We start from the raw sequence: 20,990 nt of genomic DNA, 5'->3' as shown, positions 1-20,990 counted from the left end.
TTTTTTTCTCTCTGTCATTTCTTTTATTTACATGTTTACACTGTGTCCATTTTGACCAATAAATAAGCGATCCTGCCTCACCTGCAGGAAGAAGAATCCCAAGGTTGTCTGTGATGTTATTTCTGTACAATAAATCTGAATCCACTTGATGGGCAGAAGTCATTAGGAGGAAAGAACTCTGTCCAGCTTTCAGGAGTAGGTCTCATTTGCAGGACCACATCGTGGGCTAAAGGGGCAAGGCTGTGCAAGAGCGGGACCCCAGCGCTGGCTTGTATCCTCAGAAGGGAGGTGTGTTGCATGGCACGACGGCCAATGACGCATTCCTAGCATCAAATCGAACTGGGAGCTGAACTCAGGCGGATCTTTGCAACACATCAGCAGGCAATCTTGATTATAAACGAGCTTCTTGGGTTGGTTGCAGGTTACAAGTAACTTATTAATCAACCCGCGGGTATTTCTCGCGGGAAAGCTCGAAATGTCCTTTATTTCAGGTAATGGCAGATTATGACAAAGGAGGAGGGGTTGCCCGGGCGCCGGTGTTTACCTGCGGACCTCCTCTCCACCCACTTTCGATGTGACTGGGCGAAAGGCAGCTCAGCCCCAGCTCCCACCCGACCGGCTTCGTCCCGAGAGCGTCCACAAGCTCCGAGCAACTCGCTTGGAAACAAGTCAAGCTCGGCTCGCCAATGGGCAGGGAGGCTGCGGCGCTGATGTGAGTTGACGCGCTGGGTCTTCGCGAACTGCTCAGAGACTGCCGCTGACAAGCCGGGACCGACACCCTTCTCCCGGGGGCGGGATTCAAGAAGGGAGGGGGAAAAGTCGTCTTCAACCACCAGCATCAAGAAGCTTTGGACCAGGACGTTCACTTCTACCTGGGGGATGGACCCGCTCCTCTCGTAGGTTCAAGTCTGCGTTAAGCTCTGTTATTGGCAAGGTAATTCTCAGCATGGATACGAGTTACCTGCAAAGAACGGGCAGAGAGGGAAAGGGTTCGAACCAACAGTCCCCCAGTTGGAAGTTGGGCAGAGAGGGAAAGGGTTCGAACCAACAGTCCCCCAGTTGGAAGTTGGGCAGAGAGGGAAAGGGTTCGAACCAACAGTCCCCCAGTTGGAAGTTGGGCAGAGAGGGAAAGGGTTCGAACCAACTGTCCCCCAGTTGGAAGTTGGGCAGAGAGGGAAAGGGTTCGAACCAACTGTCCCCCAGTTGGAAGTTGGGCAGAGAGGGAAAGGGTTCGAACCAACAGTCCCCCAGTTGGAAGTTGGGCAGAGAGGGAAAGGGTTCGAACCAACTGTCCCCCAGTTGGAAGTTGGGCAGAGAGGGAAAGGGTTCGAACCAACAGTCCCCCAGTTGGAAGTTGGGCAGAGAGGGAAAGGGTTCGAACCAACAGTCCCCCAGTTGGAAGTTGGGCAGAGAGGGAAAGGGTTCGAACCAACAGTCCCCCAGTTGGAAGTTGGGCAGAGAGGGAAAGGGTTCGAACCAACTGTCCCCCAGTTGGAAGTTGGGCAGAGAGGGAAAGGGTTCGAACCAACAGTCCCCCAGTTGGAAGTTGGGCAGAGAGGGAAAGGGTTCGAACCAACTGTCCCCCAGTTGGAAGTTGGGCAGAGAGGGAAAGGGTTCGAACCAACAGTCCCCCAGTTGGAAGTTGGGCAGAGAGGGAAAGGGTTCGAACCAACAGTCCCCCAGTTGGAAGTTGGGCAGAGAGGGAAAGGGTTCGAACCAACAGTCCCCCAGTTGGAAGTTGGGCAGAGAGGGAAAGGGTTCGAACCAACAGTCCCCCAGTTGGAAGTTGGGCAGAGAGGGAAAGGGTTCGAACCAACAGTCCCCCAGTTGGAAGTTGGGCAGAGAGGGAAAGGGTTCGAACCAACAGTCCCCCAGTTGGAAGTTGGGCAGAGAGGGAAAGGGTTCGAACCAACTGTCCCCCAGTTGGAAGTTGGGCAGAGAGGGAAAGGGTTCGAACCAACAGTCCCCCAGTTGGAAGTTGGGCAGAGAGGGAAAGGGTTCGAACCAACTGTCCCCCAGTTGGAAGTTGGGCAGAGAGGGAAAGGGTTCGAACCAACAGTCCCCCAGTTGGAAGTTGGGCAGAGAGGGAAAGGGTTCGAACCAACAGTCCCCCAGTTGGAAGTTGGGCAGAGAGGGAAAGGGTTCGAACCAACAGTCCCCCAGTTGGAAGTTGGGCAGAGAGGGAAAGGGTTCGAACCAACAGTCCCCCAGTTGGAAGTTGGGCAGAGAGGGAAAGGGTTCGAACCAACAGTCCCCCAGTTGGAAGTTGGGCAGAGAGGGAAAGGGTTCGAACCAACAGTCCCCCAGTTGGAAGTTGGGCAGAGAGGGAAAGGGTTCGAACCAACAGTCCCCCAGTTGGAAGTTGGGCAGAGAGGGAAAGGGTTCGAACCAACAGTCCCCCAGTTGGAAGTTGGGCAGAGAGGGAAAGGGTTCGAACCAACTGTCCCCCAGTTGGAAGTTGGGCAGAGAGGGAAAGGGTTCGAACCAACAGTCCCCCAGTTGGAAGTTGGGCAGAGAGGGAAAGGGTTCGAACCAACAGTCTCCCAGTTTGAAAGTTGTTGATACATCCCCGGCGGAAAGGGGCAGATTTTCGAACTCGTTGAGTTGGTTCAGTTGCGACTGTGACTTCAGTCTCCTTCCCTGCCTCTCTCTGCCTTGCTTTGACTTCAGTCATTCTCGGGTATCGTCGCTCTCACCAGGAGTCGTAAAGAGACCTTTCGTCTAGTTGCAAGTGGACCTTGCCCCCCCCCCCCCTCCCATCCCACTAACCATAGCCGTCCCAAGGGTGAATTTTCACATTTCAATAATTGGATCATTGAACAGATTCCAGGAAATCGACCCGAGTCTTCGAGTCTCTGGTAGGAAGCCCCCACTCTACTGAGGATTCACATTCTTCATTTCTTAAGTCCCATTATTATTTATTGTGCAGTTATTTCTAATATTTGCCAAGCACAAGGAACAAAATCCTTCATTTCTTTAGAAGCTGATTCTTGTCAGAGACTCTTTCTCTTTGACTTGTTAATTCATATTACTTTGACCTGTAAATTCAGCTGCAAGTCGTGTACTACCGGAATTAAAAATTGATTCTAGGTTTTGATTGGGTTGATCGAGAAAAGGACAGACCCCTAAAACAGCTTTGCTTTGGTCATAAGGCAGCGAATTGTTTGTGCTGAGTTTTTACACACACACACACACTGTCACTCAAACACACATACAGACTCACACACAGACTCTCACACACACACTCTCTCTCTCACACACACACACACATACTCACACACACTCTCTCACTCACTCACACACACAGACAGACACACACACACATACTCACACACTCTCTCACTCAAACACACACACAGACAGACTCAAAAACACACACACACACACACTCTCACACACACTCTCTCAGACACACTCTCACTCAAACATACACACAGACTCACAGACACACCCTCTCTCACTCACACACACTCTCACTCAAACACAGACACTCACATACAGACATACACACACAGACTCACACATACACTCACTCACACACACTCACTCAAACATACAGACAAACTCACATACACACAGAGAGATACATACACACACACTCTCTCACTCACACACAGACAGACTCACATACACACAAACCCAACATACTCGTGTGTATGGTGTTCTGAAGATGGTCTAAATGTTATTTAACAGCCCGGAGCTTGGTGATCAAGTCATGCCATCCATTTACCCAGCTTGAATCGACAGTAAGAGAACTGCCAGATTAATTAGTGATTCTACAATGTAATTTGGAACCCTGTAACTGTCAGGCAATGCGTGTCAGATTCTATAGCCGTAACTGTCCGCGGTATTGCCAACGATAGAGTGACCGGAATATTGGAAGCTCGCCGCTGCCCCTATTTGTTGACTGATGGTCATAGAATGGGAACCATTCATTACTTTGGCAAGTCATTGAGTAATAGAATAGTCCCTTCGGTCTGACCTCTGACCCCAAGCAGATGACCCTCAGGTCCCTTTAAAATCCTCCCCCTTCTCACCTTAAACCCAATGCCCTCTGTTAGCTTTAGACTTCCTTGCCCTGGGAAAATCACTATGGCCCCAAGATAGAATAAGAATTTGATGCATGACATTGTTCCAGGTTCTGTGCCATGTTTGTGGTGAGATGGGGTTGTGGTTCCTATCTTTGTTGAATATTTCAGCTGTGCTGTGATAAAGAAGCTTTAAAGGACCAAAGCGCAATGAACAGATTGGATTAGGCAGTCAACCTGCTTATTTTCAGGTGTTCATTGATGTCCATGCTCAGCATAGGAAGAATCCTATCCTCCTGGCTGATCTTTTAATGGTACAAGGCGTGGAAACCTAGCGATCAGTGAAAAATAGGAAGGACTGAGATGTTTGGAGAGAAGCAAATGAAGATGAGGAAATCCCCATATTTTGATTAATTTACTATGATTTTGTTCAGTTAAAACAAACTACTCTAAACAGAGTAGTACCATTAAACTTCATATTCCAAACAAAAATTACAAGGTTTTTCCTGTTAAATGAATATCAAATAATGGTATATTTTCACCTTTAAGGAAAACCATTCATTTGAGAAAAATTGGATTGGCTCTACATAATAGTTAATGACAGCCAACGTAATCTCCTTTAATGTCAATATATTGGAGGAGAGCATAAAGACAGATGGGCAAACAAGAATATAATCATGTTTGTATTGTATCATGATTTTAAAACAGATTGACATGCTGTTCCATTTGAATAATGGTGCAAGATAAACCTCACACATATCCCTGATTCCTACCTGGCGCATCTTTTTAGTTGTTTTTTTATATTGAATCAATTTGAAGATGTTTACCTTCCTCATCTGCAATACCTGTGCCCATTTATAAAAGCGAAGGTTTTATGACTATTTTGTCTTATCAGCTGAAGTCAATGAGGAAGCCACTGCAATCTTAATTTGCAGTGTCAAATACTGACACTTTTAAAATAGAAAGATATAATTTGTGAATGCTATTTAGTGGAGCAGGAGGTGACATTAATAACTCTAGAGTATAGACCAAGTAACTCACCATGAAGAACCATCTACTCTTTGTCCCTCTGCAGCACACACCGCTCCTTATCCTCCCCTCTCTAGCATCTTTCTGCCACCTAGGTGCTACGTTTCTAGTTTTATTGATCCTTGATATTCCTTCTGAAGACTTTTCTGCATCTTTTATTCACTCATTGTTCAGGATTTGGACTTTGTTGGCAAGGCCACGTCATTGGGCCACATTTAAGTAACACTTGAGACGTGGGTAGTGAGTCGCCTTACGCATTTCTTTAGTTAATTAGTTAGTTAGCAGTGTAAAACGTTGCTGGTTGGACTCATGTCTGCATCTTCCATTTTATTGAAGCCAGTTGAAGATGACAGGCATTCGAGGTACTTTCCTTGAGCTTACCCTCAGCAGAATACTATAGGGGACTGAATTGGAAGTGCAACAAGATAACCTGGGTCAGGCTTTTAGGTGGATCAGAGATTTTCCAAAAATCTCATTGTCAAGGAGACAGCACTGAGACGGATATAAAAGTAGTACACTCGATTGAAAAGAGTCGGGTCATTCACAATCTTTCCCGGAAAATGTGTTTGAGACTCGGGAGTGCAGGAGGAAAGGACAGAAATAGGAAATATGGGAGCTTGTATGAGAAGATGGTTTGGGTCTTGGATGAATAAATCAGGGTATAATTGAATAGGTGGCCCCGTTGCAGTCATATGTGGTTGGGACATGGGTGGGAGGGGAGGGGGTGGTGTGGGGGCAGACTGACAATTGGGACGTGTCCAGTATATTAAAAATGGGTATAGTAAGCAGATGTTTGAAAGTAGTTATATTTAAATTCTTGCTTATGACCCTTCCTATTTGAATGTGATAAGAATAGAAATGAAAACAAAAATGGGCCAGTGGTCTTACGAGGTTGCTTCACTATGATAGCAGAGGACTTTCAACCTTGCCCACATTCCTACCCAGTCACCATTTTTGCATGATTCTTTTCATCAGTCTTAAATGCACTCAACAGCTTAGCATTCACATTCCAGGAAAGTCTGTAGGCACCAAGATTATAGAACATATACTGATGATGTATTATAGATTATGTTAGCTGCAATATACAAAAGTGCAGGAGAAACTCAGCATCTATAGGAAGTAAATGGTTATCAACACTTTGGGCCTGAGGCCTTCATCATGAGCTGAATGAAAAGGTGTGGGGAAGGGAAAGAGGAGAGGAGAGAGGAGGGGACAGGGGGAGAAGCACAGGCTAAGAGGGACAAGGTAATAGATGGATATGGGGTGGGAGGGTAGAAGAAAAAAAAACTGAAATGATAGGGGAAAGGGAGTAGCCCTGAATAGAAAGGGAAGGGAAGAGGGTGGGGAATTGGAGGAAAGGAGACAGAGGGATAGGGGAAGAGAGAGACTCAGGGAAGGGGCTTCATGGAAACTGGAGGTTGATGTTAATGCTGCCTGGTTGGAGAGTGACCAGAAGGAATGTTAGGTGTTGTTCCTCCAATTTGTTTGGCAGTTTGGCAGTGCATGAGGGCATGGATAGACAGGTCAGTCTGGGAATGGAATGTCGAATTAAAATAGTTGGCATAGGGAGGTCCCTGTTATTGCAGTGGAAAGAGCATAGGTGCTCGATGAAACGATTTCCAAGTCTGCGAACAGACTCTCCGATGTAGGGAAGGCCACAGTGGGAGTACTGAGAGCAGTAAATGATCCCTGGAGATTCACAAGTAAAGCATTGCTTCACTTGAAAGGACTGTTTGGGGCTCCAGATGGTGGTGAGGTAGAAGGTGTGGGGGTAAGTGGTGCATTTCTTGTGGTCACGGGGGTAGCTACCATGGGGGTGATTAGTGGAAAGGGGTGAGTAGACGAAGAAGTCACACAGGGAGTGGTCCCTGCAGAAAGCTGAGAAGGAAGGAAAGGGAAAGATATGTCTAGGGGTGGGATCATTTATAAAACCATGTTGACTCTACTTAATTATCTAAGAGTTAATTTGTTATGTATTATTTGTAATATTGACTCAATGACTGATGTCAAATTAATTTCAATGAAGTTCCCTTTGTCTAATCCAGTGCTTCTCAATCAGTGGGCCACTGGTGGGCCAAAACATTTCTGCAAGTAGGTCTTTAAAAATGTTAAATAAAATACTTGCCATTTAGAACTTACAAAACTGCCTTTGACTTGAAAATATTGCTCAGTCATTTCCACTAGTGGGCCATGGCATGTTAGGCCGGAAACTAGGTGAGCCTTAGACTGAAAGACATTGAGAACCACTTTCTTTCCAAGGAGCAGAGTATTACATCTGTTGCCCTCCAATCTACTGTGAGTCAACCAGAACTGAATAATTTGTAGAATATCACAGCCAGTGTATTCTGCAACCTCTGCAGCCCTCACCTTTGGAATGAAGGATACCTGGTTCAGGGGGCTTCTTCTTTTTAAACTTCTTAATAACTTCAGCAGCTTTTCTTTACCAATATTGCTCATTCTTGTTGGACACTTGCTATCTTCCATATTTGAGTACATTCCCTGTTTTTTTTAAAACTGTGAACCAGATACAAAATATTTGGCTAACATCACAGTTTTACTTTTCTTTCCCCTTTAATACTACTCTTGCAAGTGTTTTCACACATATAGCTCTTCCAATCTATTTTTATATTAATTTTACAGTTATTTTATAATTTGTCGGTCATCCTTTCCAGATTGCTAAAATTCTCCCATATCCTTGGTGATGATATAAACTTTTTTCCTTTCATCTAAAGTTTTCCTCAACCTCGCCATGAGATGATTGTTTCCCTGACTGAATAGTTACTTTCTCAGTGGACAGTTCCTTTCCCAGCAGGAATCAACATACAGATCCTGTCCCTTCCTGTTGCCTCTGCTTATCATTAGTTCGTTTGCTTTATGGCAGCCACTTTTCCTTTCCCATTTCCTCTTACCTCAACCATCCTAGATGTAGGTCTCAACCTGAAATGTTGACCAATCTCTCTGCCTCCACAGATGCTGCTTGATCTGCTGAGTCCCTCCAACAGCGTATTCTTTGCTCAAAGGAGAAGTTTCTTCAGTACTCGCAGGATTTCAACTCGGTGGAGAAGGGTTGTGGTGGCAGTGGGGGAATGGGGAGGGGGTGGTGGAAGCAGTTAGGATTGTGTTCGAGGAATGAGTTGAGGGTCCACAGGGGTCAAAACAGAACAGGGATGAGTGCAGAAAATGAACAAGAGAGAAATAGGTGCAGAATGTAAACAATCATGTTATTACTTCAACGGGTAAGATATGTTATAATCTCATTTTTATTCATTGATGTAGAGGGGACGAGTTCATAATGGACATTCAAAAGTCTCTTAGATAGGCACATGAATGTAACAAAAATGGAGGGTCATGCATGTGAGGTAGGGAAAATAGATTGTGGTGGAGTAGTTTTACATAGATCAGCACGACATTGTGAGCTGAAGGGCCTGTATTGTGCTGTTCTACCTTCTACAATGCCCTTCTTTGGTTATTTTGCAATCATTCAGGTTAGATTAATGATTCTCAAGAAGGTTGTAACCCAGTGGTGTTTGAGTTTATTTTAAATTATAATAAATATCTTTGTCCAGAATATTGAATGAAGAAAAAGAGTGACTTTTGCTTCCGAAGCAAGACAAGAATTCTCTTTTTCCTTTTTATGATTCTTATAGTGAACAGAGTAAATGAGTCACCAGAAATTAGATATCAAATTCCTGGGAAATACCAGCCGTGCTCATAGTTGCCAGGTTTGACTTTTATCAAACATTTTGGTGCATGCAGCTTGAACTCCACCGTTTGCCGAGAGCCTGAAGTCCGAAGTAGGATGTCACACACAACTTTTTAACTACAGTTCTAAAGCTATATTCTGGTCATCTTTTTAAAGTGCACATCCTTTGTGTTCTGTCTGCAACTAGAAAGATGCTATCAGAATTTATTGTCCTGAACATGTCATGAAATTCATTGTTTTGCACCAACGTTCACAGTGCAAATGGTGCTATAAATTACACTCAAAATCAATAAGTAGTGCAAGAAAATGAGGTAGTGTCTGTGGTTCATTGTCCATTAAGAAATCTGGTGACAGAGGGGAAGAAGATACACATGCCATTGGGTGTTTGTCTTCAGGCTCCTGTACCTCCTCCCTAACCCTAACCCTAAGAGGACATGGCCTGGTGGTGAGGGTCCTTGAGGATAGAGACTGCTTTCTTAAGGCACTGCCTTTTATAGATTCCTTGATGGAGTGAAGACAGATGTTAACAACCTTCTGGAGCTTTTTTTCCTGTCCAGTGCATTGGCATCTCCCTACCGGACAATCATGTATCCAGACAGAATGCTCCTCGTGGTATACATGCAGAAATTTTTGAGAGTCTTTGGTGACATACAAAGTCTCCTCAAACATCTCATGAAGTGTAACCACTGGTGAACCTTCTTTGTGATGGCATCGACATGGAGGACCCAGGACAGATCCTCAGAGATGTTGACACCCAGGTGTTCAGGAGAAAATTAAATTTGGTCGCATTTTAAAAAGATGTGTAGGTTTGTTTCTTCGTTGGGACTTCAACAGATGGTGTTTTTGTATTTGCTTTCAAATTTGATCAAGAAACTCAGGCGATCTCTCCAGGACTGCTAATCTCACTGGTGTAGTGGTTGGATTACATGCCTAGTGTCAAAGTTCTTGTTGGAAGTCTTCCATATTTTATACTGTTTTGTGAAAACTGTCAGGCTTGATGAAAAGAAGCTTCTTTTTCTATTCTGATTGCACTGCTATGTAATTTAATTCCCAACTGAAATCTCAGGTGAATCTATTCAGTTGCACAGTCTAGGAAAAAAGACAACAAATGAGCCTGAGGGGTGATCTTATAGTAAAATCATGAGGGGGCATGGATAAAGTGAATGTCTGCAGTCTTTTTCCCATGGAAATCAATTCTAGATCTAGAAGGGTTAACGTTAGATGGGTGAGATTTAATAGGGACCTGAGGACCTTTTATTGCTCAAAGAGTAGTTTGTATCTGGAATGAACTGCCAGAGAAAACACAATTTTGACAGTGCAAAGACATTTGGATGGCTATATAGATAGAAGGAGCTTAGAAGACTATAGACCAATTGCAAGCTGATACCATCTTGGTCAGCATGGACAAGATAGGCCAAAGGGCCTGCTCCATGCCATATGACTATGACTGTAAATTACTATCAATCATGTAATTGTTAACAGCTCATTAATCACAGGTCCAGATGAACTGAAATGTACACAATTTTATGGACATTTCACGTGAATAATTCTGACAAAATTAATGAACTAATTTAAATGTCTACATATAGTGCCCTCATTATGTTTGGGACAAAGACACTTTTTTTCATTTATTTGTCGTGCTCCACAATTTTAATTTTGTAATCATTCCAGATTTTATTCAAGGCTATTTGTATACATTTTGGGTTGACTATATAGGATTTGCAGCACTTTTTATCCCCCATTTACGGGCACCATAATGTTTGGGACATTTGACTTCACAGGTGTTTGTGAGTACTCAGGTATGCTTAATTGCTTTGTTGGTGCAGGTATAAGAAAGTTAGGATTGCTTTTCAACTTTTTTCAGCTTTGGAGTCTGTAGTTGCCATTTATCCACATTAGGACCAGAGTTGTTCCAATATAAGTCAAAGAAGCCATTGTGAGGCTGATAAACAAGAATAAATTATTAAGAGACATCACCCAAACCTTAGGATTACCAAAATATACTATTTGGAATATCATTCTTTACATCTACGACTGAGTGGCTCAATATGACAATAACGGCATCTACAAATTTTAACCCATTAACCCATGGTACTGGGTTGTTTAAAGAAAGGCGATGAGTCAGCATATAGGACGGAGATTGAAAACTTGGCTGAATGGTGCACCAAAAACAACCTTGCACTCAGTGTCACCAAATCTAAGGAACTGATTGTTGACTTCAGGAAGGGAAAGCCAGAGGTGTATAATCCAGAGTTCATTGGGGGATCAGAAGTGGACAGCGTGAAGTTTTTGGGATTCTCTATCTCAGAGGATCATTCCTGGACTGTACACATTCTGCTTCCTTAGGAGAAGGTGGAGGTTCAGTATGACACTAGACATCCTTCAGATGTGTGGTTGAAAGTGTGCTGATTGGCTGCATTACAGTCTGGTATGGGGAGACCAACACTCCCAAGCATAAAGCCCTTCAAAAGGTAGTGGACACAGGCCAGGACATCACAGGCAGAACCCTCCACACTATTGAGAACATCTACAGGGAATATTGCCATCAGAGAGAAGCAGCAATCATCAAGGATCCACACCACCTAGCACACGATCTGCTCTTGCTGCTGCCGTCAGGAAAGAGGTCTAGGTGCCACAAGACTCATGCCATCAGGTTCAGAAACAGCTGCTACCCCTCCACCATCAGGGTCCTCAACAACAAATTCAATCAGGGACTCATTTAAAGACCCTTACTTGGGCACTTCATAGATTTTTTAATTCTCTCTGTATTGCACAGTTTGTTTACATTTGTTATCTGTTTACAGTTCTTTATTTGTTTACATCAATATATAATGCACTATCAATAAGTGGTAATTCTGCCTCACCTGCAGAGACGGAATCTCAGAGTTATGTGATGTCATGCATGTACACTGACAACATATTTGAAACCTGAAATTAAGAAGAAAGAGCGTACTGGTGAATCCAGTATCACAAAGGGACTGGGAGGCCAAGGAAGACCCCCCACTGCTGATGACAGGAAAATTGTCACCATGACGAAAAAAAAATCCCCAAACACCTGTCCGACTGATCAGAAACACTCTTCAACAAGCAGGTGTGGATGTCTCAATGACAACTGTCCGCAGAAGACTTCATGAGCAGAAATAGAGAGGCTACAATGCAAGATGCAAACCACTAGTTGGCCACAGAAAGGATGGCCAGGTTACAGTTTGCCAAGAAATATTTAAAAGAACCTGCAAAGTTCTGGAATAAGGTCTGTGGACAGGTGAGACCAGGATTAACCTGTATCAGAGTGTGGCAAAAGCAAAGTGTGGATGCACAAAGGAACTGCCCAAGATCCAAAGTAGTCCATATCATCTGTAGAACATGGTGGTGGGAATGTTATGGCCTGGGCATGTACAGCTGCCACAGGTACTGGTGCACTTACCTTCATTTCAACTTCGCATTCAAGACCCTGGGGATATTTTTGAGCCAATTATTTGGAAAAATGTGGGTCTTATATGCTGCCAAATATAATACTTACCTTCATTGATGATGTAACTGCTGATGGCAGTAACAAAATGAATTCTGAGGTGTATCTGCTCAAGTTTGAGCAAATGCACCCAAACTCGTTGGATGATGCTTCATCCGACAGCAAGCAATGATCCCAAACATTCTGCAAAAGCAACAAAGGATTTTTCAAAGCTAAAAACTGGAAAGTTCTTGAATGGCCAAGTCAGTCACCCGATCTGAATCAAATGAACACGGCTTCACTATGCTGAAGAGAAAATGTAAGGGAACAAGCCCCAAAACAAGCAGGAGTTGAAGATGGCTGAAGTACAGGCTTGGAAGAGCATCACTGGACAATCTGGTGATGTCTATGAGTCACAGACTTGAAGCAATCGTTGCCTGAAGGGAATATGCAACAAACCGCCAAACATGACTGCTTTAATATACATTGTTTTGTCAAATATTATGGTGCCCTTAAATAAGGGGACAATATATAAAAAGTGCTGTAATTTCTACATGGTCAGACCAAAATATAGACAAATAATCTTTAATAAAATCTGGATTTGTGCACTTTAATCACGTGAATTGTTTGATTACAAATGTAAAACTGTTGAGCACAGGGCAAAATAAAGGAAAAGAGTGTCCCAAACATTATGGTTAGCACTGTATATTGACTGTTGGTCCCTGAGCTTAACTTTGTATCTGTGTATCTACTGTCATCTAGATTGACCTTCATTGATTTACTAGCATCTTCATCCAATTACTGCTTGTTATAACTACAACATGGCAAATAGTCAAAACACAAGCTGGATATGGATCATAAAAGCTTTATTTGGATCTATTTGTAGGGTGGTCCTTTAGAGACAAACTGCAAGATGATCTTTGAAAAAAAATCTTATTGTTTTAATAACAAACTGGGTTTTTTTTTGGCTCTGTGTGTGTGTGTGAGAGTGTGAGTGTGAAAGAGAGAGCCTGGTCCCAGACGGTAAAGGTTAAAACTTTGTGTTTTTTAACTCTTAGTTAATTTTGTGCCTGTCTCTCTAAGAGAGCTATTGTTTGTAGTTTTCCCATAGTGACTATGATGTAATATATCATAATATCCGTGTAGACTAACAACTTGCTCATTATTCTTCAGGATAAGCGTGAGTACGAGAAGTTTTTCTTTGAATTTTTCTGTGAATCTCTTTAAAGTTTGAGCTTCTTTATATATATTTTGTATCTCTAGCATACAATAAATGCTTTGTTATTCATTATTATGAAAGTCTTAATGTGAAGCTATACAAAACTTTTATCTGTTTTATCAATGAATTAAAACTACATAAAGTAACAGCCAGAGTTTGATTTATTGGATTAAAAAATCGAAATATGGAATATCGTAGCTCATGCTTTTGGAAGATGATACTTTGAAATAAAGATATATTAGAATAAGGAAGGTATTGTCTATACGGACAGATACTGTGTTTTCCTGCCCATCCTGATACTGCATGTGGGTGTATTGAAGGCTCGCATGCAGGAGGTGCACTTCCTTGAACAGCAGAACTGACTTGTGATTCCTAACATGCCTGCAGAGTAGCACTGGCCCTGGGGTCGTCAGCCAGACCAGTAGGGTAGTTCTTGATGCTGACCCCCTGGGGATGAAGAACAGTTTGTTTTATAGGGTAGCATTCGTAGCTGTATCTGAACAAGGTGAAGAGATTGCAGAGGGCTTTAATGACCATGGGCGCGGTCATATCTGGACAGGGAATAGTGAATGGGAAGCATGAGGACTCATCCACGATATTAAGGAAGTATACATTCTGATTTGTGGAGAGAAGGGGGCCCTCGAAGTCCATACTGAGATGTTTGAAGGGGCGGGTGACCTCAATCAGTTGAACCTTCTCGGTCAGTAGAAGTGTGGCTTGCACTCTACACAGACTGAGCAATTACGGGTCAGCTCCCTAATCTCCTCAACTGGGGGCCTGGTGTCAAGTGACGAGAAGGCAACAAGTGTACATGAAGTTCAAAGGGGCACTGTACTGCTGCCACAGTAGAACCATTGCATTGTCATACTTATTACCATCGCAGATTATTTAGTAAGCTCAGTGGCCGACCGATGAGATGAGTAGCTCATACTTATCTACGTCGTCTGTGATCTAGTTGCACCTCATGTAAACCTTCAGGCAGTACAAGCACATGTCAAACTTGACAGAGGCCTCTGAATCCCTGGGATCAGTCTCCAGCTTCTCCGCGCATCACCTCGTCTATGGCAGGTTAGTCAGATTATTAAAGTGATGGAGAATCAATAACCACAAGCAAACATGAAGTCAGTGATTAAAGGCTGGCCTGATTCCAAGGCAGATATGAAGGAAGGAACTAAGGCAACTCTGCCTTTATTGGGGAATCTTACAGAGAGGAGTTACATGGTTGGAGGTGGGCCAGCCTGCACAGTATGGTAATGCCATGCATGCAATGCTGTATTCCACAACCAGGAGCAGAGATCTTCCTTGGCTACCAGTTCTTTTGCAATTACTGAGTTCACCAGTTTGCTCTTTCTTCTTATGGTGTTCCAAATAGTTGATTTTAGTAATCCTTAGGTTTGGGAGATGTCTCTTATTATTTTATTTTTGTTTTTCAGCCTCATAATAGCTTCTTTGATTTTCATTGAAACAAAGCTGGTCCTCATATTGAAAAATGACAACTACAGATTCCAAAGGTGATCAAAAGCTTAGAAGCAAACCTAGTTCTCTTATATCTGCCCCCATAAGCAATTAAACATACCCGAGTACTTACAAATACCTGTGAAGCCAAATATCCCAAACATTATGGTGCCCTGAAATGGGGGAACTAAGTATAAAAATTGCTGCAATTCCTACATGGTCAAACCAAAATGTTTACAAATAATCTTGAATAAAATCTGGAATATGCATTTTAATCATACGTGAATTGTTTGATTACAAATTTAAAATGTGGAGCAAATAAAAGAAAATATGTATTTGTTCCAAACATTGTGGAGGGCTCTGTATGTTACCTAGAGTACAGAATCCAGTGTAGCGCTATAATAGAATATTTAGAATATTGGGACATCTGAGTGCTATATTTGCTCACCAACTTACATGGATTTTGATATTATTACTAATAGGAATGATGTGAGTTGCAACAGGCTGCCAGGGCAATTTGGCAAGAACAGGGACTCTCATTTCAGAGAGTGAATGGATTGGTCAACAACTAAGGCAAAAAGAAAGAAGTAAATATCTAAATAGTCAGATTTGTTCATTTGATCTCAAGGCATTTTGATTACCAAGATTGCAGGGATTCAAACACCATTAAATAAAAAATCTAATATACAGAGTTAAAAAATGGAAACCTAAAATTATATGCTGAGAAATTCAATGGCATATTGCAAGTTTTAAAAATCTCTATAACTGTATTGGGGTAAAATGTATTTCTTAACTTTTCTCTCATACATCTCTCATTAAATTGTGACTTTAGATATTTTCCCTTCTGTGATATAAAAATGGATCTTCTATTTTCACCAAGTCTCTCAGAATTCCAAATGCCTTGATTAAAACTCTTCTCAACCTTTGTTTTCCAAAGAGAACTAACTCCAGACTAGCCAATCTCTTCTAATAACTATACCTGGTAGCCTCCTTCTATTATCTTCCAGTGCTCATTAAGTAATTTGTATGGAATATGGGTACCAGAAACTTATTGGCTTTTGTTAATTGAAATACATAAATCTAAAGTTAATGAGAAATCCATACAAGAATCAGTCAAATTGTCCCAAACATTCAAAACATCGAAGGGCAAATAAAGATTACTGTGTGGATTTCTTTCATAAGATTTAATTTGGTACGTAGAAAATGCTATCTAATTTGCTTTCAAATTTAGATATTACTGTATATAAACTACTATTGATAAAACTAACTTTTACTCTCTTGGACTACTGCTCGGTTAATTTAAAAAAAAAATCAAAATCAGTGTTTCAGAATATATTAACAACATTCCTAAGCTTATTCAAAATTAATTTGACACTGTATCAGGTTTCTAACGTTCCTTGTTATCTACAAGATCAAGAAACAATATCATATTTCCACATTTAATGTCTTTACACAGATCAGATCTACTCAGGGTAGAGGATTGGCAGATGGAATTTAATCCTGACATGATAGATTATATATTTTGGGAAATAAAATGAGATAGAACACATGATACAATAAATGGGAGGGCACTAAAAATGTTAATGAACGGAGAGACCTTGGGGTTCATGTCTATCGTTCCATGAAACTGGCAAGACAGGTAGATAAGTTGATGAAAAGAACATATAGCATGCTTGGCCAGGGCATAGAATATAAAAGGTATGTTGCATCTGCTCACAAAACATTTGTTGGATTGCATTTGGAGTAATGTGCGCACCAGTAGTTCTGCTCACTGCTCTGTAGGAAGAATATGATTGCACTAGAGAGAATGCAGAGGAGAATCCCATAGGATGTTGCTGGATTGGAGAATATTAGGTATGGGAAGAGAATGGATAGGTTGGGCTTGTTTTCCCCAGATAAAGGATGACCTTACAGAGGCATTTAAAATTATAAGAGACAGAGATACTGTAGGAAGTCAGAAACCTTTTTCACATGACAAGGATATCACCTCCAGACCAAAATCAATGAGAAATGGTAAGAACACCTCCTCCACAATCTCCATCTGGACCGAAGTACCACAGGGCTACATTCATAGCCCTCTGGTCTACTTATTATACAGTACACCTAAGTCTGTGTGGCTCGGTATGACTATAATACCATCTAAAATTTGCTGATAGTACTATGGTAGTGGGTTGTATAAAAAGGGCAATGAGTCAGCATAAAACAGGGAGATTGAAAACTTGGTTGAATGATGCACCAACAACAACCTCGCACTTAATGTCACCAAAACCAATGAGCTGACTTTTGACTTCAGGAAGGGAAAACCAGAGGTGTATAATCTACTGATCATTATGGGACCAGAGGTAGGGAGGATGAGCACATTCAAGTTCTTGGGTCTCGGAGGATCTTTCCTGGACCCAACCCACTAATGATTGTGAAGAAAGCATGACATTCCCTCTATTTCCTCAGGAGTTTGCAGAGGTTTGGTATGATATTGGAAACCCTGGCAAATTTCTACTTATGTGTAGTGGAAAGTGATTGGCTACATCATGATCTGGAATTGGGACACCAATACCCCTGAGCATAAAGTTGTCCAAAAGGTAGCAGATACAGCCCAGGACATCACAGGCAAAACCCTCCCCACCATCGAGAACATCTACAGGGAACACTGCCGTCAAAGAGCAGCAGCAATCATCAAGGATCCACATCACCCAGCACACGCTCTTTTCTCTCTGCTACTATCAGGAAAGAGGTACAGATACCACAAGACATGCACCACCAGGTTCAGGAACAGCTGCTATCCCTCCACCATCAGACTCCTCAACAAAAAACTAAATCAAAGACCCATTTAAGGACTCAAACTTTATTAATTTTTTCCCCTGAATTGTACAGTTCATTAACATTTATTTACTTGTTTACATGTGTGTGTTGAGTACATTTTTTTCACTACCAATAAGTGGTAATTCTGTCTAGTCCACAGGAAAAATAATCTCATGTGATGTCATTTATGTACTCTGACAATAAATGTGTAAACAAAAAGACAAAGAGTTAAGCTGAGAAATAATTTTTCTTTTACAACGTGGTTTATGCCTGGAACTTGTTACCAGAACAAGTGATGGAATCAGGTATCATCACTATGTTTAAGAGGCATTTAGAAAGGCATCAAAGAATAGAGGCTTAATACATGCAAATGGATTAGTGTGGATGGACTAAATGGTCAGCATGGATGTGGTGGGCCAAATGGCCTATTCTATGCCATGTATGTTTATGACTCTGGGCATCAAAGGATAGAGGCTTAATACATGCAAATGGATTAGTATGGATGAACTAAATGGTCAGCATGGTTGTGGTGGGCCAAATGGCCTATTCTGTGCCATGCATGTTTATGACTCTGGGATTATAGTTTATGTATTATTTTGCAAAAACACAGTTTTCCTTTTGTGTTGAATTTTGATACCATGTTTTGTTATGCTACAGAGAACCTTCATGGTCCAAATAGGAACCTCATGGTGTTTGTTAAAGAATTGCACATCTGTTCCATTTCAAACTCATGGAGTATGATCTTCACTGCATGTATGACTGAGAGCACTCTTTGCTTTAAATGTTAAGAAAGAAGAAATAATGTAATTATCCCATGTACCCCTCCTATCTTAAATTCATTTCCTCTAGTTTGTGACATTTTTATTCTGGGTAAGATTCTAACGACCAATCTTATCTATGCCTCTCAGGTTGTCTCTCTGTCTCTGATGCTCCATACAAAACAATCTAAGTTTGTCTAACCTGTGCTTATAGGCCATACCCCCCAGGCAGAATTCTGGTAAATCTCTTCTGTACCCTTTTCAAAGCCTCCACATCCTTCCTGTTTTATGGGGAGAACGGACCTACACTTAAATAGGCAGATGAAGTCCTGATTGCATTTCCCTTTGGAATGAAGGCATCCTTCACTGTTGTACTTACATGTTAACTGACTACAGTGGAGTTTTGTTTGGCCATGTTTTCAAATTCAATATCTTGTATCTTGTGAGAAATTTTCTTCATTATTTATTAATGAATATCTACATTAAGCAATTAAATTACCAGACATTCATCTGTCATTTCTGTTTTGGGATCTGTCAGATATTTGCAATCCATTTGGTCACAGATCAAATGCAGATTGCAGCATGGGGTTAGGATTTTAATTGATTTGTGAAGAAGACTATATAGATATTTGTTAAAATTCTCAATGGTTACATATATTGGGACTAAGAGTTTACTTCAGACCAATATTGACAGACCATTGTCAGAAGTTAAATTTTACGGCAAAGGGTTATGAGACTAATTTATTTAAACTCACTGGAAGTTTAACTTTGAGGTTGACTAGAGAGAGTTTGCAGTAAAACTCTTTTTGAGGTGAATTTCTTTGTTATTTTACATCAATGAGGGATGCTTGGAAACTTTCTGTATTTAAAGGAGCATTTGTCAGTCATTTATCTTTAGAAACATTTTTTTTAAAATGAAAGCCTGTGTTGAGGCATTAGTGTTTATTTAGTCCTCCATTTGAAGACAGAATTCATATGATTATTCATGGCTTCTTTGAATAACTTATCCAAAGAATATGGGTTCTGTATTATGATCGCAGGATAGCCTTTGAATAGAGTAAGCGAATAACATAACATAACATAACAATTACAGCACGGAAACAGGCCATTAGGCCCTTCTAGTCCGCACCGAACCAAACACCCCTTTCTAGTCCCACCTCCCTGCACAATGCCCATAACCCTCCATCTTCTTCTCATCCATATACCTGTCCAACCTTTTCTTAAATAATACAATTGACTCCGCCGCCACTATTTCTCCCGGAAGATGATTCCACACAGCTACCACTCTCTGAGTAAAGAAGTTTCCCCTCATGTTACCTCTAAACCTCTTCCCCTTAATTCTTAACTCAGAATAGGAGAAGATGCTCCCCAGATTATAGTTGGTGTATGGTCTGCATATATAGTGCCTGATACTATCGGAGCTGAGAAAATATCTAATATGCTAATCACTCACTTTTGCATTTGCTAGGTTCATCATAAGGTTTTTATTTATTCATTTGAGAAGGTTTTGTGTTTCTTTTACAGGGAATCGAGAGAATTATTTTGAAATTCATTAACAACGTCGAAAGTAGCATACTTCAAGAGAAAATATGCAGAAGAAGAAGATTTACATAAAGTTTACAATGGGTACTTTCCAAAAGTAAGTGTTATTTTCTCATTTGATAATGAAAATTAAAACAGATAAATTGAAAGTTAATCCACTCGCGAGCTTGCATATAAGAAATTGTTTCCACTCTGATTCAACTTCAACTTGTTTTTTTTTTCCAGAACTTGATCTTTCCTGAAGATCGAACATGTATTCTGAGACTTTCACTAGAAAAATTAAGGATTCTTGAAGATCCTGAAATCTATCTTCGAAGGGCTGTGTTAATAAACAATTTATTGAGGAAAATCCACATTGAAACAGAGAAAGAAGTCTATGATTATGGTGAACAGTTTAATAAGGCCTCGACCCACCTCTATTCTGATGCACAGAAAAGGGTGAAATATATGATGAAAGATTATGGTGGATGTTCCCAGTCTTTGTATTATGAAGAGATTGGTTCGTATTCCTTTGTGCCTTTTTCTTCAAGCAATGTCATTTATGGACTTGGTTTCCCAAATGGCCATTTGGGGAAAAGTACTTTCTAAAGGGGAATTCCAAGGATGAGTTGCTACATCTATACCTGTCCTCATTCTGTTTGGGGCATAAGCCAGTGCTTTGTGAGCCAACATTCATCAACTAAACCTATATTTAAGTCCATGTTTATATTCTCTGGTTAGAAAATTAGCATCTTTATAGATTAATAAAGAAGAGGACTTAAATTAAACTTTGGTTTTGATCATATATATTTGGAATATTGTGTATTTAATGTGGAGCATTTTTCTTGTTGTGTATAGGCTAAATACTTGAGTATGGACGATATATGTTTTTAAACAAGGACAGTATAAAATTGTGATTTATTGATGTTTCTTTGTAATTGCATTTTGATGCTCGTTTTTGTCACTGTTTCCACTCATCCTTTTGTTTAGATACGTAGGAATGAGTTGGATCCTTCTCTGCCACCTTCAT

General features: G+C 41.2%; 1 long non-coding RNA gene across 9 annotated transcripts; it reads left to right on the top strand.

The window, feature by feature from the left end:
• The first annotated feature begins 351 nt into the window (after positions 1 to 351).
• LOC138753362 (uncharacterized) lies at positions 352 to 20,748 on the top strand. Of its 9 annotated transcripts, none has more exons than XR_011351131.1 (5): positions 352 to 896; positions 14,861 to 14,938; positions 18,339 to 18,434; positions 19,964 to 20,078; positions 20,207 to 20,748. It is a non-coding gene; the product is annotated as an uncharacterized lncRNA (long non-coding RNA). The 9 variants fall into 9 exon arrangements; XR_011351127.1 differs by having other exon boundaries at positions 352 to 934; positions 18,339 to 18,484; XR_011351125.1 differs by having other exon boundaries at positions 353 to 934.
• Positions 20,749 to 20,990: the final 242 nt, after the last annotated feature.

This window comes from Narcine bancroftii, chromosome 2 (assembly GCF_036971445.1).
Source record: "Narcine bancroftii isolate sNarBan1 chromosome 2, sNarBan1.hap1, whole genome shotgun sequence".
Classification (NCBI taxonomy): Eukaryota; Metazoa; Chordata; class Chondrichthyes; order Torpediniformes; family Narcinidae; genus Narcine; species Narcine bancroftii.
This window is presented reverse-complemented; position numbering and strand designations above follow the sequence as displayed.